Below are 18677 nucleotides of genomic sequence, written 5' to 3' on the forward strand. Positions count from 1 at the left end.
TTTCCACTGGCCACCAAGTATGTGCCTCCCAACACCGCCTCATCCTTCTTTCCATGCTCCTCCACCCAAACTGGGCTTGTTCCTCCCGAGGAGCTGGAGAGGAAGTCGGCCAAATATGATGCATCTGCAGAGGCTGCTGGTATGATAATGATAATCATTACCAAAATGACGATGAAAGATGCGAAGCTGGGTGTAAGTCGATGATGTCAGCGGGAGACAATGAGAAGCCGAAGGTGGGGAGAGGCAGACGTTGCGCGCCCTGACCTGCAAAGCGAAAAGGGGGACGGGGCCAGTGGCCGCTGAGATCAAGGAGGACTCAAAAGGCCGAAGAGGAGGTTATCAAAGGGAGTTATCTGTGCCAGCCTTTTAAATGTTTCTTCAGACATGTATGCAATCAGTCTGCAGCCACGTGAGCTGTAGATAGACAAAAAGGGGTGGATGGAAGATCTTTGGAAATTTACCCAAGTTAAATGTGTGTTTTTTTTGTTTGTTTTTAGTAGAGCTGAAAGTGAAACTTGCATGGGAAAAGCGTGCAACATGGAAAAGCTCCTGTTTAACCTGATGGCAGCCTAACATTTTCAGTCTTTTTCTGTCTCCAAATGCATGAACACATAAGCATTGTTCCAGGATTAGGCTGGTAATATCCTATATTTATCTTATTGTAAACCAAGAATGCGCCGCTTGTGAAGTGTCCCCCATGGAGCCAAATCCAGATAATAGCTTATTCTGCGCCTTTGTAACCTTTAAAATACAAATCAACAAGCCACACGGTCACATTTTGGAGTCATAGATTTTATGAGGAAAACGTTCCAAACTATTTTGTGGTTATTATACAAACACAGATTGACCAGAAGCAGGTAAGACATTTTAGCTTGCTTTGACAAAAGTCATACCCCTTTTAATTTATTTTTTAACTTATTCACAAAAAGTCAATGTAGGTTAACTGTGGTTTACATTATAAAGAAACACAAAGAAAAACCTGTGAGCTGTTATTGCAGCAAGGTTGTTATATGTAGTTTCCAATGTAAAACAAAAGAACAACACCAATCAGATTTCTTTAAGATTTATAATTTAAACATTCCAACACAACTATCTACAATTTTGCGTTGGTCATACACAGGTATAGAGCAGGGGTCTGCAACAAGTGGCTCTGGAGCACCTTCCACAATGGCTCTTATTAACTTTGCCTAAACATATAATGAAGAATGAACAATTTTTTAAAATATAGCTATAATACTAATTGCATAGCTTTTCATGGAATAACTGAATTTAATTTCCACAATAGAACAACACTAAAATACCAGAGATAGTTTTAGATCTACTTTTCTTGTCATTAGGTTAGAAACTAGGTGCTTTTTTTTTCCTCATGTGATTTTCCACAGATATCAACATCTCATTGAAATAAAATGCGTCCAACTTTTGCAAAGGTTTTGTGGGCTGTTTATTATTATTATTATTATTATTATTATTATTATTATTATTATTATTATTATTATTATTATTATTATTATTATTATTATTGTTGTTGTTCTTGTTGTTCTTGTTGTTTTGTTCTTGTTGTTTTTGTTGCTCTGGTGGTTTAAAAACTGCAACAAATTTCCTGTAGTAGATATTTATCAAAATTTAATAAAAATTTTCAAAAGGTCAGGTAACATTTGTGGCTCTAAATAAATTTTAGTTAGCTGGACTGAGGGCAAAATAGGCTTTTTGGATTGAAAAGGTGGCAGACCCTTGATATAGAGAGAGGAATGATGATAAACGCTAATAGTGAGATAAAAACAATATTCTATTAGAGTAGCACAATCTGTTTCTAAAATATTTATAACACTAACCTAAAATATTATTACATTTGTTCAGTTGGTCTAAACAAAACTGTTAGAAAAGCAGAAGTGCCAGGTTGTTGGAACCCTTAACATTTCCAATGAAATAGATGTAACTGGAGCATCTTTATTTCATACCTTCCTTTATAAAGTGTTTCCAAGTGTCTATAACTCCCTATTTACCTTAGTTATTAAACGACATAACACATTTCTATTAGCCGTTCATCAAAATGGGAGCATTCAAGTAAGGCCAACATGTGTTGAACGTCAACAACGTCCCAATATCTACAGTGAGAGCGATGATTCAAACGTATAACACGACTCAAACGGTGGCGAAGAGGGCTGGTTTATCTTGTTTACCATCACTTACACTGAAGAGCATGGTACAGGAGATAAAAGCTTTCTCCAAAGTTTTCTACTACAGAGCTGCGGGTCACCAAGTCTCCAAAACAGGCATTTATTTTAAGCCATCTGAACACATCTTCACCAGATCAGTAAATTATGAAAGACGTTGGAAAACAAACAGATATTCTGGTATCCAGCAAACTGTTTTGATGGAAACTTCTGGTATTTTTTTAAATTTATTTTTAGGCCTTTTTCATGTCCTCTTCCATGCTGTTTGTGCCAAGTTGAAGGGTAATTTGAGATTATAAAAAAAAAAAAACAGTGACAATGATTAATGTGTTGGCAGATGTGGCCCAGACATTTGCTTCTCAGCCAAAGAGGTGGTGGTTGGAGCTGCTGCCTCTCCAGAAGGGAGCATATCTCAACAACGTTCAGCAATCTTATGGCAAAAAGTCACTACATTATTGCTGTTTCTGACAGTTGGTAGTCGAGGCCAAACTAAGTGCACTTTTCAGCTACTCCAGACAATGTTTGTAGGAGTGTGAAATAACTTTTTTTATCTGACAAAACATAGGGAAAATAGCAGGACTTAATACAACATTATGAACAAAATGAATTAACTGTTGCTGCAATCCTAAACATGTATTTTCAGTCTGAACAAAAGCCCCCTGTGTCGGTCTGCCGTGGAAGTTATTTCCACCCACAGTCATTATTTCCTGTGTTCTGCAGCTGGATATTCTGCATTTCTTTCAAACAGGCCTAGTTTGGCCTCTGTTTATCATTCTTCTGTCAAATGAACTGCAGTGTGTACATGAATATTGATCTCTTGAAAGGCGTTTTATTTGTCAGTCATATCCTCTTTAACATGGTTTGAAGTTTTTCGAAAATAGTCCCACGCTCTTCAAATACAATTCACCAAGGAATAATCACATCTTATAATAATAAGATGAACAAAATGGTGCTTTTGCACAACATAACAATGACTGAGGTACAGGAGCAACTTAATAAATTAGAATATTATTTAAAATGCAGTAACTCGTTTACCTAACTGAAACACATTATGTACATTAATCACACAGACTGTTGTTTTCAAGCCTTTCTTTCTGCTAATTATGACAGCTAATGGAAACCCAACATTTGAGATTAGATTATACATCACATCGATAAATAAAACAGTTCTAATACAGAAATGTGGGCTTAATGAAAGTGTGTTTGAGCCTGTTTAAAGGTTGTAATCTTCAGGAGATACTTTTAATCTGGCTAACCAGCCTCATCGCAACACGTTTTCTAATTTACTGAGATGTACCCGTAGCTGTTGTTGTGGAATAAAGAAAAACAAATCATACATGGAAATCTCTGACCTTTAAGCAGAACAGAAGGATCCAAGCACTAGCTCTGTATATTAATAGATCATTACTGAGGTGTACCGTTGGCTAGAAAAGATCAGTCCACAAGCAACAATTTTAAGACCAGAAGTTTTAGCTACAAAAAGTACGATACACTTTCTAAATATTTGCTTGAAAACACGTTGGACTTAGATTTGATCTTTTTTCATGCAAAAACAAAGAGCTGCTTGGTATCTTCTTCAACCCAAATGTTGGGTTTATGCTGTCAGACACTAATGGGAGTCTTTTTACTCTTCATAGACCTCCACTTTGAACAATACAATAAACAGCATTAATTGTGCTGTATAATAATTTAAGTGGCTTATGTTCTTGATTTAGTTCATAGGAGTTTGTTTACTCAAGATAACAACAGCCTTCTACCTATAAGGTAATTAGCACAAGCTAGTTGCTTATATATAACCTGTTAAAACAAGCAGAGATGGGTAGAGTAGCCCATAATTGTGCTAAAGTAAGAGTATCACTACTACAACATATTTTAATCAGGAAGACGTAAAAAGCAATCATCCAAAAAAAATTACTCTAGTAAGAGGAATGATTTACTGAGCACTTGAGTTGTAATGTTTAATGTGATTTATTTGTGAAAATTATGTAATCATACAAGAAAATATTACATTATGTGAATGTTCTGGTAGTTTCAACACTATAATAAATAAATTATTTAAAAATAATTTATTTGTTATAAAGCATAAAACCATTGAAACCAATACTTACAATAGGCAATGTATACATGCTAGACCAGTGAAAAGTACTTCCAATGACAATATCTACTAGTTATTGTGTGTTCACTTGAGCAGCCAGAAGTTATACTCTGAAGTAAGATTACCGTTACTTTTAAATAATATTATGCTAGTAAAAATAAAAATGATGGTGCAGTAAATGTAAGTCGTAACTCCCCACATCTGCAAATAACTGGACTTAAAGTCAGTATAGAAAGCCTTATTTAATACATTGTTATGCATTCAGTAATTTTTTTTATCTTGATTTAAATTGTTACTTGATTAAAGTCATCTTAAACAGTTTGTTAGCACTGTGAAGTTTGCATTTTCTCCTCGTAGGTGAGTTCTCTCCTGGTGCTCTGTCTTAATCTCTGCATCCAAAAAAGCATAATTAATAGTTAATGTGGCACTCCTCATCGCCCTTAGGTGTGGTTGTGTGTTTGTGTGCTTGAGAATAGTACTCTCCTGGGTTGGCCAGTGATCGACAGACAACCTGTTCAGGATGTAATCTGTCTCTCACCCATTGACTAGTGGAGATAAATGGCCTGTACTTGTATAGCACTTTTATTGAGTCCGAGGACACCGAAGTGTTTCACGCTACAATCAGCCATTCACGCAGTCACTCGCAGATTCACACGCTGACCATGGTGAGCTCTGTGGTGGCCAGCAAGTGCCCTGGGGCAGAAGCAGGACGGCCATATATTCGTCGCCCTCTGACCACCGGCAGGAGCTCCTGTGAGACCAAGCAGGGATAAAGCAGGTAAAGATGACGGGCAGATGAAAATCCTGTATTTAAACCCAAAATTTAATGTTGTAATTTAAGTTATGGCTTATGCTTATTGAACCCACTTTTAATGTTACTAAATGAGAAGTGGGGTTAAAGGCTGCAAGTTCCCTGGTTCGAATCCCACAGACTGCCACTATGGGTCCTTGAGCAAGACCCTTAGTCCTAGGATGCTCCCCAAGGGCCTCACAGTGGCAGCCCACTACTCCCTAACAGATGGATTTAAATGCAGAGAACAAATTTCATTGTAATGTACAAAGTTATTTTAGGCATTATGCCTCCTCCCACTATTGTACATGTGTTTTTGCTTCAATGGAGCAGGTAACATGTAATGATAAGGGAACGGGAACTCATGCATCGCCTTCCTATGCATTTAATACTATATCATAAATAATTTCATAACCACCCCATTTTTAAATTTTTTTATTTTTATTTGCATTTGTTGAAAAACTTTACAGTATCAGTGTGGACACACTATGTATACTGCAAATATTTGATATTGATACAGCACTTACATAACTCCTATTTAAATATAGTAGCAATGACTTAAAGGTAGAGTCAGTCACAGTCAACGGCCCTTTTTGAATAACTGCACACGCGCAAGACCATCTTACCTGCTCTTCCGCTCCTTAGGGGGAATCACATGAAAAAAATTTAAAAAATCCACTCTGGTCTTATTTCTTTCCACTGAGGCCTTCATCTTCTTCTCATAAACTTGTATGCTGTTTGCTTCTTGCGACTCTCAGCCATGTTCAAAGTGTACGATGAGAGCAGTGGACCTACAATGAATGGCTAACATTGTAGCTAACTGCTAAGCTTACTGGATACATAAACACTAGAAGCGTGCACGAACAGCTAGCATGCGGAAACTAGCAAAGAACGAGCATGCACATTGCCATTATGCAGACGCGTCAGAATAATTGGCATATGGGACAACCAATAGATAAGGTGATACCCCATGAACTCGAGGGATAGAGGTGGGCGTGGGCGGGACCAATCTACTGACCAATCCCTGTCATTCGGACCGAACAGCAGGGTCAGAGTTTTTACAGTTCTGCAGCTCTCAGAAATCTATTTTTCCCCTCCCTTTTCTGAATACATAATGTATTAACTACTCTCAAGATGGAAGGACCATTTCACCCAGTATAACAAAAGGTATTCCTGAACAGAATTACCAGCTATCGCTTTAATAAAACCCGTGCAAAATATCATACAACTCCATGCAAATGCTTTGTCTGCACTGATGAAAATTCACCTGCCTCAGGATGATGGATCCTCGGATTTATCTGAAAGTAAAACAGATGTCATAACCTGATATATGATTAATTTGGCTAATATTTCTTGAATATTTTACATTCCAACATATAAAACAAACAAAACAAAAATCAAGACAGATGTCATAGCAATAGTAATGGACTTCACATTCAAACACATAAAAAATTACACATAACTGGTTCCTCAAAATCCCCCTTATTTCCTCTGTTTTACACCTGCTTAACATGCAATTTCCAATACACCAGCATTAATGCCATAAAGACAACAACATGGCAGGAGCCTCAGTCTAACCCAGAATCCAACCTTGCTAACCAGTCAATATTTGACCCATTACTGGATTAGCAAAATACCTAAATAAGTTATTTTTCAGCCCAGCAGTTTTTAGTGTGTAGAAAAAGAAGTCATGTGAAAGTGCCTTTGTCTTGGTTGTTATATTTATTATGTGCTTGATGTAGACCCTCATCCATCACTGGCCTCACAAGCAAGAACCCCACTGTAACCGTAGAAGCCAAAGTAAATGAAAGTAAAAAAGATGCATCAGGGACGAACACGGATGAATGCGATTATGTTCTGGTGAGAGTCATTGGAGTAGAACGAGTAACCGACTGTGGACATGATTCCAGGAAAACAAGAAAGTTGGCAAAAAAAGATGATTGATAAATGTCTAAAAATCTATGCTGGGAGAGGAAACAAGAGCTGAATGTGTAAATGAGGTATACAACAGCTGGTAAAGTGGATGTCATAACAAATTAACTGTATTTTCTTTAAAGGATACCAAAACCTCTTGGCAAAGTCTCAATTGGAGCCTATTATCTTTGATAAAGGCATGATTTCATTTAATCTTGTTTTGTTTTGTCCTTTTTTGTTGTCCTCGTGAAAGCATGGTTCAAATTATCTCCAATATCCTTCTGCTGTTTCTTGTTTTTTTATTGCAAATGTCTGTTTGCTCCTTTATTGTTCAAACAGATGACATTGTTTCCATCTGGTGTTATTAACACATCTGCAAAAGGAAATAAAAAAAGACTCTCAAAGAAATGTTTTTTTAACTGAATGGAGTAAAAGTATTTCAGCTATTGTTTAGAGATCTGGCCTTCTTTCCTGACCAATAGACTCATTAAACATTCTCAGAGAGAACAGGGATACATCTTGGCTTCGGCCCTGGCTGGTCTTTTGAGAGATTACCTCGTTTGACCCGTGGGTCTCGTAAAAACCTTCAGACTGAAGCGATGCAGGAATTACCTCCAGCGTGATGACATAGCCTCTGACTTAAGGTTTGCCTGCTAATTAAAGCTGTAAACAGATGGGTGATAGAGGCTTTGTAGTTGACTTCATACTTGACATTCAAACTTTCAGACTCTTGGAGGTAAAAGACGTTTACCCCCTTCGAGAACGAAAGGATGATCCCTTTTTTCCGTTAGGCACATCTGCGCTCCAGCAAAACAAAGTTTCTTGGTTTCTGTATTACATATGAAAATATGAAAAGTGTGATGTGCATTTGCGTTCAGCCCCTTTTTACTCTGATAACTCTAAATAAAATCTAGGTTCGGTTTCCGGCCTGTCTGTCTGCTTGTTGCCACACTCATCCTGCACCGTTGCAATCAAGATTATCTGATACACCTTAACCAAGCTCATCTCCTTCACCTGTTTATCTGCCCATATACAGACTGCAGCAGACAACCAGTGCCAGATTATTGAAAGCACTGAGTTAGTAGATGTCCAGCGGGTATTCCTTACCTGATTCTCTGTTCTCGAATTCACGGATTTTCCCTGCCTTGCATTAACCTCGACGGACATCTACAGTGAGCCTTCTGTTTTCTGGACACGACCTGGACTGATCTCTCAACTACGAGCCTTGCCTAGCCACACGGATCTATCTGCCTGTCTCTGCTGTGCATGACTCCTAGCCTCTGTCACCTGCCTGTCATCTGCTGCCAGGAGCAGTCTGCTCTTCAGAAACTTCCAACTTTGGTTCTCCTGCATGCCCGTAGCCACAGATTATCACCGTTATCAGCGTTCTCTGTCTGCTCTGGCTCATTACATCCAGAGCAACTGACTGACTTTGTGTATATGTTTAGAAAATAGTGTCCATCTGTGTGTACTATAATCTCAGTATAAATAGAGTTCTTCTGTGAAGGCCTCAGAGTTTTGTTAAGAGAATTAATGAATTTTAATGAACATTAATGAATGAATAGCATCACAAAGGCCAATGAGCACAGCAGGCTGGTATGGGAATTAAGTTGTGGAGTAGTTTAAATCAGGGGCATATTCCAAAACAATATCCAAATATCCCGTGGCTTGGCTCATCACTTGAAAGTGTTTAACATATAAAGTTTTCCTTTTAAGTTTATAGGCTAGAAGTTTTTTTTATATTAATGTCTTTCCTTTAATCTCTTTTCAATCCCTTTGGATATCCTTCCTTCCAAATAATGTGATATAAATGAACTTGCCTTGCATTGATATATCTAGCCAATTGGAATGTTTTCTTGGCTTTTAAAATTACACTTTCAAAGTGAAGTTTTACTGAAACCGAAAGATTTGAGATGTTGCTTCGTCCATACCAGATTTAATAACAACGTTGTCCTGTTTAGGGCATACAGGGGCTGACATTAAGAGGCAAGAGGTGGGGGACCCCTGAGACAGGTTCCCAGAGACACACAACCCAGCATGCTCACTCACTTATGAGGACAAAGACCCTCCTCATCCTAATGATCAGAAGAAAAAAACCCTGCATGTACGGAGAGAAAGTGCAAAGTCTACAGCTGTGACCTTCATACTGTTATTGTGAGGTAAAACAAAGTGCTACCCTCCATGCAGCCTAAGCAGAACATGTTGATGTTATTTGCAGGAGTTTTTTTGACTTCCATGTCACCACCAAACGGCTGTCATAATTTAAATGTGCAATACCTGATAACACTGTCAAAACCCTCAGGTTACCATACCATTGTTAGACCATATACTGTAAAGTGTGTGGTTTTGTTAAAACTTTAAGTAACCACTCACAGTCTATTATAGCATCCGACCATATTCTATGCAGACTCTCTGGTTTCACCTCAGTTTATCATTTTATTTGTCAAGTTACCTGATGATCCACTCTCATGTCTTCTCAGTCACTGTCTGCATTGACTGAGAAAAGCAAGATTAACATAAAATGTTAAAACAATTAAAGGCATGATTGATACAGGCTGATTAAATGATGTGCACTGTAACTGATGGTAATAAGGATTTAAATGATGTTAAACCAAAAACGTTGTTTTTCTGGGGGTGAGCACTACTACTTGGCATAACTGCTTACTGTAACCATCTTGATTATCCCACTGACCCACTTCTGGGAATACTGAGCTATCTGGTGCCCTCTGCTGGACAGATGCACAATTAGTGCTCGCGAAAGGGCACATTTGCTCATTAGGAGACCCAAGAAGAAGAGTTTTTACTGTTTAAAAACAGGCTGTTACTTAAGCCTAATTTCAGTTAGCTGCAGTATTGGGAAGACTGACTCTGGGGGTCTGGAGACCAACAGGCAAACGAGTCAGAGATCATAAGTGCAAGAAGCTCCCCCTGAGGAAAATTATCTGAGAATGATGAGATGATATAAAAAGTGGAATAAACATAAAAACTGTTACTTGTGGGAGATGGAAATAGATAACCTCTTGTATTGCCAGTTTGAGGGTTTCCACAAAAGAGAGAAGCAAAAGAGCAGGAGAAGAAACAAAAGATATCAAAGGTAAATAAGGTGTATATGAGAGCACGGTTCTACTTAACGGATTGGACATGCAGCCAAAAGAAAAAATGGTGGAAACATTCTTCCTTCTGAAGAAGAAGCTGGTGAGACGTGAGTATGTGTCCACATTGTTGGCTTTGGAGACCACTAAAGGTTTGTGTTTGTTGAGGGAGCCCCCGCTTTGAGCGCTTGGAAGCCAGCAGCTCAGCCCAGCTCAGCCAGGCTTAGAGCTGCGACCACTGCTGCGGCTGCCGCTGTTAAGGACCGGTTTCCTGTCCACATTCCTCACCTCCGGGGTGTGTTATTGTTGTCCCAGACAGAAGGGTGCAAATGTTAGACCCTGTGCTTTATTGCAGAACTTTTATGTTGCTTTGTAGCTGTTCCTGGAAGGACACGCTGCTCCGTGGATGGCAATCTCCGTCATGATTAATACGGTAAACCGACTGGGTTTGCAGCTTCAGACTGATATTCAGTGTTGTATAAAGTACTGAAATCTCAGAGTCAAGTAAAAGTATAGGTACCTCTCCAAAATATGACTTTGGTAAAAGTCCAAGTCACTGACTGAAATGTTACTTGAGTTAAAGTCTTAAAGTATCTGAAATGTCTTGTACTTAAGTATGAAAATTACTGTAAAAACAGATGTACTCAAGTAATGTAATGAAAAGTAAAAAGTAAAACAAAGCAAATGCAGTTTGAATGACATTTTTTACATTTTGGTAAACTTTGAAGGTCAAATTCACTTAAAATAATATAAACAACCAAGTGCAGGAGACATTTAGACCAAGTTTAGACAGAAAATACAACCTTTTTGTAAGCTTTCAGTTTTTCTTCTTCAAGTAAGGTCAGTGCTATACAAATTCTCTTTTTTTTTTTTTTTTTTTTTTTTTTTTGTAGTAACGAGTAACTAAACCAAACACTGAAAATGTATTGGAGTAAAAGTATGCAATTAAGTTCGAAAATATGGTGAAGTAAAAGTGAAAGTTATCAAAAAAAATTATACTCGAGGAAAGTATAAAGTACTCCAAAATATACTTAAGTACAGTAGTGAAGTATTTATACTTTGTTACTATACAACACTGCTGATATTCTTGTATCTCAACCTTAATCTTAGTACTTTAGAACGGTGTTCCATCTCATGGGTAGGGTAGGGTTAGGGGGTAACCCCTACTCCCCTTGCCACAAAGCTGACATTTGTAAAAATCTACTTGAAAGTTACATGCTATGAAAGTTTTGATATTTTATGCACTTTAAATTATATGTTTGGACCTCTCAATTTTCTTCCAACTCAAAAGGGAAATCCTGGAAACGAATTCAGTCACAGGTTTTGATTTACACATAGTAGGCGGGAGAGGGGGACTCCTAAAGTGGAGCAGAAGCAATACAACCGCTTCTAATCATGCTGCGTCTACTGCAGCCCTGGAATAGGAAGACAAAACTTACTTGCTCTTTTCCATTACTATTATGCCATATTTCCACCGTTATAAAATCTAGTTGTTCATTGTTCGATTTTCTTTTGCCAACTGGATGTAAGGCAATAAAATTGTTCTCTTGTTTTGAAGAGGGAACATGAAAAAAGGTCTAATTAGTCAGTTTATTATAACATTTCTCAGAATTTTGCCTCTGAATTTTAAAACTCAGATGGATTACATGAAACCAAACGTTTGTGTAGTATGTTTTTAGAGCTGATCATAAAACCACAACATCCTGGCACCTCCTCCTTATGCTGGTCACCAGCTTGGTCAAAAACTGCTTTTGGAAGGGATCCCATTCTTCAACCAGTAAGCCAGTGTTTTTGCATTGGTCATTCTGCCACAAGTCACAACAATCAAGCTTATCCCACAAGTGTTCAGTAGGGTTGAGGTCATGATTAGACTTAGGCTATTCGATCCTGTCCACTTCTAACTTCTGGAGGTAGTTTCTGATAAACCCCACTCTGTTGGGGAAACACTGACAACTTGGAAGATAGACTTTCTCCCTAGAAGTGGAGATATTGGGTTTCCACTAATAGTAGAACCTCATCTCAGTACCTACATCTCTCCATTGATATTGCCTCAATTTGTAACAAGGATTGCTTTTTTTTTTTTGAGGGAGATGCTGCCCAACACCATCACACTGCCTCCACCCAAAACGACATGGTTTTGGTGGAGTTCAATTCAATTGAATTCAATTTTATTTTTATAGCGCCAATTCATGAAACATGTCATCTCAAGGCACTTTCCAAAGTCAAATGCAATCATATTATACAGATTGGTCAAAAAAAATCCTATTTAAGGAAACCCAGCAAATTTCATCAAATCTTGACAAGCAGCATTCACTCCTCCTGAACGAGCGTAGAGTCACAGGGAGAGTCGTCTGCATTGTCCATGGCTTTGCAGCAATCCCTCATACTGAGCAAGCATGAAGCGACAGTGGAAAGAAAAACTCCCCATTAACAGGAAGGAAAAACCTCCAGCAGAACAGGGCTCTGTATGAATGGCCATCTGCCTCGACCGACTAGGAGTTAGAGAAGACAGAGCAGAGACACAAATAAGAGAAAAAAAAGCACAGAAGCACGCATTGATCCAGGAATCCTTTCTATGTTATAGGGTAATAGCTGATGATCTGCCCCTCTGGATGGTGTCACAGCTAACAGAACGCCAGACCAGGTTTACCTACTATGAAGAGAAAAAAGGCTGAAAGAACATGAAGTTAAAATTTTAAATACCAACAAATAATACAAAATTGGAGAACAGTATAACTCAGGAATGAGAAAAATAGACCCTGATGTCCTCCAGCAGCCTAAGCCTATAGCAGCATAACTATAGAGGTAGCTCGGGGTAACATGAGCCACTCTAACTTTAAGCTTTGTCAAAAAGGAAAGTTTTAAGACCAGTCTTAAAAGTAGACAGGGTGTCTGCCTCATGGACCAAAACTGGGAGTTGGTTCCACAGGAGAGGAGCCTGTAGAGGAGATCTGGCAAGTGCTGCATGAGCAAATCCAATATAATCAACTCTGCGACTCAACATACAAACGTGGTTTCCTTAAATGCTTCAAAGGATACTTTAAATTGATCGTTTAAAATCCGTTTAAATTGAAACGAATTTCCACACTTCTTCAACAACTGCTTCAACAAAAATAGCTTCACACGGTAGAAAATAGTCTGTTGGTACAGTAATCCTGTAGTAATTTCATCTACACATGTCAAAGGAGAGAATGAGTCAAATGTGCATTGGCAACTGACAATTATGTATAACTTTAAAACAGAACTTGAATTTACAGGCAGTGGAAATTGCTTGGATGGATTGTGGATGCTGATGCTGCCAGCCACTTCTATCGGCAGCCCGGGTAAAGAGGTGTAAAAAAATAAAAATAAAATCGTAATCTATTGTTGAGATTGCATTAAAGGTAATCATTCATTTGAGTAAATGTATTCTATGTCAACGAAAAAAACTTACATAAACAAAATCACATTTTCCAAAATCATTACCACCACTCTTAATACTTTGTAAAAACCACCATTTGCCAACATGTTAGATAGACTTGTTGGTTTTGCACAGGACTTAGGTCTGGGGGAATGTGACAGAAGAAAATGTATTCTGTGTCTGGTAACCCATTACTGTGCTGACTGGCCACATGTTTTGCATCACTATCCCACAAAAAGACCAAATGGCTATTAATCAAAGAGAGGACATGATGCAATGCACTTTTATATAGATCCCAGGGTCCATGGAGCAGAAACAAGCTCACAGCATTGTTGATCATCTACCGACAGTGAGTTTAGTTTTGTGTATTTTGCCATATTCATTCATAGAGTCACCCACAATGTTTGCCTTTAAGCTCCAACTTAGTCTTATTTGTCCAAAGCAGATAGTTCAGCATTTTCAAATGTCTTTATTGATGATGGCATGATGATTTTTTTTTCATGCATCAGTCCAGAACTGCTAGTTGATTTGTAGATACTGACTAATGATCGTTAAAGCAACTCATTGACCACAAGATGCCACTCTTTTTTGCAGTTCTTCAACAGTGAGTTTTTTTTAAAAAAAAGAAAAAAGAATTAAAACCTCCTTAACCATCCTGCTCTCTGTGCATGGCTGTAAGATAAATATGGGTCCCGTTCCAGCCAGGTGGCCTGCGGCTAAAAGAAATGGAAATGTTTCACATCCTGTTTATAATTCGGGTAACCTGAAAGTCACGAATTTCTAATTAGTAGTTTGTAGTTAGTCTGATTAACCAAACAAATTAAAGTTAAACTTAAAAAAAAAATGATTAAAGGGGTGCAAAGGGATACCAACAATTGTGCCAAAAGTGATTCTACTGAATTAATTTCTTTCTGAGCATATTTTTTTCCCTTGACTGAATAAACATCCTCCAGCCATAAGTAGGATTCTCCCACATTTCCAGTGTGAGGTTTTCCTACTTCATTCATCACATGTAATCATATCTTATGTAAATATATATATAAAAAAATTATCCCTGATCATATATATGAATAATTGTGTGTTTGATGTAAGGTGGGTATGAATAGATAAAATGAATGAATGAATGAATAAATGAATGAATGAATGAAAACTTTATTGTCATTGTCACAAGAACAACGAAATTTAAAAAGTGCCATCGATCCGTGCATATGTTTAAAAAAATAATAAATAAATAAATAATAAATAAATCTTTGTCCCATAATTTACACACAATATAAGAAATAAATAATAAATAACTGATAAAAACAACTAATAAATAAAAAAATAGCACATTCTCACACACATCATCCATGATAATTAATGGTTATTTTTGGTTGCATTTAGTTTTGTTATTGCTGTCGGGTAAAAACTGTCCCTAAACCGGTTGAAAACACAAGAGGATGTATAATAGAGATTATGCAATGACAAACTGCTATTACAGGCCTGCGGGTGTCTTTGGGGAAATGGTTTTACAGCAGGTGTGAGAACAAGAAAGGTGTTTGTAGTGATGTGCGAGAGAAGACACTTGGTGGCCACCTGACAGAAGGAGCAAGAAAAACAAAACACACCCCAGGTGAGTTTCAACGTTTGACTCTTTCCCTTCAGAGACAACCGTGATAACACAATCACCACCCTGCGCAGCAAAAATGACTTATCTATGCATTGTAGCGCTAAAAATGTTGCCTAGACAAGGTGGTACTTCTAGGATCAGTCACATGTATGCCAGGAATTACACGATCGCGAGCGGAGAAAAGTCTTTTCATCTCCTTACTGCCTCAACAATCACATGCCAGAGTCGTTTCGTGCAAAACATCACACCTGATTAAGTCATAAAGGTCACAACAAAAGGAAGAAATGAGGCACGGAGAGACCAGTATTCCCAGACGTGACCGAATATTGCAAATGAGACGGTGCTAACAGATGGTTCCAGGTGAACTTGTGTTCTTCTGGCCTACTCTGTAATTTCCATTTACAGTCCTGAATCCAGGTAAGGGGGTTAGCAACACTAGCCAGACAGCATTCTGAGATCTAAGATTTCCCTTTTGTTAACTTCCTTGAGGCTTATCTTTCTAGAACTTTCTGTACAACAGCAGCGAACTCAGTGATGATTATCGTTGTCTGAGCAGAGGTGTTGTTCAGGACTTCCTCATCCCAAGCATGAGACATCCTCCCCCACGCTTCTTGTCTAAAGACCAAAAAGCATTAATGATTGTGTTAGACAGGCTGCTAGTTCTTTAGATTATAATTTCTATAAATGCACATTGTGCACTTTGCAGACAATAGTTTGAGAAACTTAATAAATTACATTTTTGTTCCTGTAAAATGTAAAAAAGTTTGAAACCCGTGTCTGTTATGTATAACAGGAAGGAAACATTTTCACCCACAATATTTATTTCACTGTGACAAACGAGGAAGTTTTAATTATTTTTTCAATGTAAACAGCTTCCTGAAGGAGTTTTTTCCCCTGAGGCCTTTCCTTTGTAAATGTTGCTAAAGTATGGCTGGCATGAAAGGCCCAGTACTGAATCCTATCAGCTGTCTCTCAATCTCTGCTCCTAGATAAGCTGTTACTGCATTTGCTGCAACATAAGTTTTAGTTTCTGACCCATATTCATTTTTGTGTATATATGCAGCCCATTTAAACAAATATGTGTGAATTCCTTAAATATCCTGCTTGTGGTATGAAAAATAAACATGTAATTTGTCGAGCTATATGTTGTTGTTGACTTGCAGACTTTGAGGAAAAATTATTTTTTGTCTTAAAACGCAAAAGTGCAGCAAATATTTCTATTAATGTTTCAAAGCTAAAGTCTAGATCAGTTTGCCGAACAAGAGCTCAGTTTATGGCAGTGAATAAAAATGCTTTATACCTGCTATAAGATTTAAAGATTTTTTTTTAATTTGAACAGTTTCCACCTTGAATTGATTTTAGAGGTTGATGCTGTCCCCTTTGGTCGGAAATTTATTTTGGCTAAAGCTGGATGACATTTGAACTGTGCAGTCAAACTCCAAGGAAGCAACAGACTATTCTCGGAAGCTGTTTTTTAAATATAGGTGACATGGCTCTTTTCCCAGGGTGCCTCTGTGCAAGGGGTCAGCATGAGTGCTTGAATAAAATGAAGCTTAAAAAATGCTACTTGTCATTTTTTGCATTTCAACATTATGTGCCAAAAGTGAGTGGGTATCTTTATGGCCTTCTCTGCTTGGCACAGTGTAAAAAAAAAAATAGAAAAAATCAGGCATGCCCATCTTTCTAATAGAAATAGTTATAGTTTTCATGGGTGAGTATCTCTCCCCTGCAGCAGTTATGCAAGAATCACAACTGATTATTATAATGTTTGTTGATTTTTCTGATGTTTCGCTGCTAAAGATTTTTGGAACCTTTCTTCCTTAAGTTTATTTAAACACGACTTTGGAAGAAAATCATACATGCACCACCATGCATGACAGCAGATGCGTTTGGTGATTGATTTCCTCTCCTTTCTTTTTCCAAGCTAAACATCGTTACTGTGGCCAAACCACCGCTGTGGAGAGTAAACAAAACTTTTACTCAAGTAAGAGTACCAAGGTGTTGGCATACAGAAATGAAGAGCAGTCATCCAAATAACTTGTTACGTCGTGAAGGGACAAGTATTTGATTGTAATGTTTCCTAACCCACGTGCAGAACCAAAATATGAAATCAGGAGAGATGGAGAAAAAAAAAGGGTTATTTAAATGATTACCATGAACGATGGAGCTGGATGCTGGAAGTTTATGATTTCCTTAGCAGGTAAGAAGAAGTCAGCAGAAAACCCATCAAAGAGATGGTTTGAGAGAATTAAGATTAGAGCCTTACTGTGGGAGGCTCTGAATATTGATACGGAGGGGAGAAGGGATCCTGGACGGAAGATGATCCGGATGCTGGTGAGTCCAAAGCAGCGGTGGAGAGCAGGCAGGCAAGGGAGAACTAAAGTTAAGTCCTGAAGCAGAAAAGAATGAACTTATCAGAAAGGGCGAAACTATTGATCAATTATGAATTAATAACGCTGCATATTCAGGTGAAAATGTATACATTACATAGATATGGCATAAATATTTAAACAGTGCAAACTGCTTCCAGTGAAGAGATGCAGTAGACTGTATGATTGAAGATGAATGGATTTAGGTCAATCCTGGAAAAAAAAAAAAACCTGTTATATGTTTCAAAAGAGACTGGGACAGCCGTTCTCTTTCCACCAGGATAACAACCATACGCATGCAGCCATAGCTGCAGGAACGGTTTACATCAGAGCTGTCCAAAGTGAATATATCATTATGGCCACCACCGGTAGGTCCAGCATTTTAGAAATTTGGCTCGCCAGCAATTGGACCTGATGTAGATGGCCACTTTTAGTAGTTATTTATTTTGAGATTTTTTTTATAACTAATGTAAATCTTCTTAAATGAAACATGCTAGCTTTCACACAAAGCATCTTTCTTTTATTAGCTATGTTTTTGTGCTCCCATTACAATATAATAGACGCACCACAACTTGGCACGCCCAATTATTATATCTCGCAAAAAAAAAAAAAAAAAAAAAAAAAGTTTTTGAAGAAAATTCTTGTTTTGTTGCAGGAAATAAATTAAAGACATCCTCTATGCTGACAGAATAGAAAACATTCGTCCCAAAAACTTTCTAAGACATAAAACCCCTTTTCTGAGTGACACAATTTGATATTTTCTACTATTTACATTTAAACATTGAATGGTTAATTTTATTGCTCATAGTGTAAAAAGAAAATAATTCACCATGAAATGAATTTGCTTTTTTTTTTTTCAGTGGACATCACTGATTTATATAAAACATATTGATGTAATGGCCAAGTCAAAGTCAAGTCCAAAACCCCTAACTGAAAATCTAGAGCAAGACAAAATTCCTCAGAAAATCTCCATCCAGTTGGACTGTGCTTGAGCTATTTTTCAAAAGGGGATAAATAAAATGTCCATATTGCAAAAAAAAGGTGTAATTGCAGTGAAAGAACACGTCTTCGCAGTGATGCACATGGCCAACTTGCGTCCTGACGATAACCAAAGAACGACAATGACTTCTGTAAATGCAAAGTGCGAAAGGTTTAAGGAGTATAAATACTTTTGCACTGTACATAAGCATTATTGCCGGCATGTTGCGATGCGTCAACATGAGGGTGTAAATCT

This window comes from Fundulus heteroclitus, chromosome 9 (assembly GCF_011125445.2).
Source record: "Fundulus heteroclitus isolate FHET01 chromosome 9, MU-UCD_Fhet_4.1, whole genome shotgun sequence".
In the NCBI taxonomy this organism is placed as follows: Eukaryota; Metazoa; Chordata; class Actinopteri; order Cyprinodontiformes; family Fundulidae; genus Fundulus; species Fundulus heteroclitus.